The 1,198-nt window shown below is 40.2% G+C and overlaps 1 long non-coding RNA gene across 1 annotated transcript; it reads left to right on the forward strand.

Annotated features, from left to right (window-relative positions):
* The first annotated feature begins 468 nt into the window (after window positions 1–468).
* On the forward strand, window positions 469–974 carry LINC02906 (long intergenic non-protein coding RNA 2906). The gene is made up of 2 exons (XR_014485048.1): window positions 469–528; window positions 778–974. It is a non-coding gene; the product is annotated as a long intergenic non-protein coding RNA 2906 (long non-coding RNA).
* The last annotated feature ends 224 nt before the right edge of the window (window positions 975–1,198 follow it).

A 1,198-nucleotide genomic window follows, 5' to 3' on the forward strand; every position in this document is an offset into this window, starting at 1 on the left:
CAATAGTCAGAATGATCATTTAAAGCTGTTATGCTATCTGCTGAAAAACTTTCGGTGTTTTTTCATTGCACTTAGAATAAGATTTAAGTTTCTTCCTGTAGACTACAAAACTCTCCATGACCTAGCTTCTCTCTACCTTTCTGACCTTACCTCTTACTACTCTCCTAAGATTTTAGTCTTCTGTTTCCTCAAAGACACGAAACTATTTCCTCTTCAAAGCCTTTATACTCATTCTTTCTTTGGCCTGAAGTTTTCCACTTGCCTATCTTTGCAAAAATGATATGTTTTACATAAATCGGATTTATAGATTGCCGATTCTTCCAAAGAGACCCATCTAAGTTTCCCCTTTACCTCACTAGTTACTAACATCCCCAATACCCTGATATATTTTCTTCCTATCAGAAATTATTCTCTTTATTTGTTCATGTGTTTGGTTTCCCTCCCCTCTCTTAACTAGAATTGAGCCCAATGAGGGGAGAAACCTTGACTTTCCAGTTGACCACTGTGTCTCTCGACACACTGCACATGGTAAGCACTAAACAAGAATCATTTTCTGGGTGAATGAATACATGAAGGGGTGAAGAATGAATGAAAGAAAAATAGTACATGGGAGAGACAGAGAGGTGCCAGGGATGTCCAGCATCATGTTTCCTGTCTATATGTTCTCTCTTACTTTATTGGAGATGCTATTGAGAGATAGGTCAGAATTAAAAGAGGAAATTAACATTTGACATACCTGGTGAGACTTGGCTCAAGCAGAGGTGCATCACGGCACAGGTGAAATGTGATGAGAGGCATTGAAGGCCATTACTTCATTCACAGGAATCTCAGCAAGGCTCTGCACTTCAAAGAAGGCAGTTCTGGAAACAGCAGACACAGCTCCTTTGGAAAGAATATCTGCCACCCAAGGATGGTCTCTGCCAATGGAGGCAAAAATGAGTGTCTTCAGAGCCCATCAGTGGCAGTGGAATTAATGAAGAAAGCAACGGCAGGAAAAGTTGAATAAAGCAGACCCTTCCTGGTAAATCTGGTTGGTAAATTGCCTGTGACCACATGTGGGAGAATCACTGGAGGAATCCCAGTTACATTTGGTCAGAGTGTGGGGAGGGGAACCTTCTCAGGAAAGAAAGTAGAGGTCCTATTTTAGGAAAAAAAAAATAAAGATCAGAAACCTGTTTTCAAGTTTTTTTCATACTCT

This window comes from Rhinopithecus bieti, unplaced genomic scaffold (genome assembly GCF_001698545.2).
Source record: "Rhinopithecus bieti isolate Rb0 unplaced genomic scaffold, ASM169854v2 scaffold_26532, whole genome shotgun sequence".
In the NCBI taxonomy this organism is placed as follows: Eukaryota; Metazoa; Chordata; class Mammalia; order Primates; family Cercopithecidae; genus Rhinopithecus; species Rhinopithecus bieti.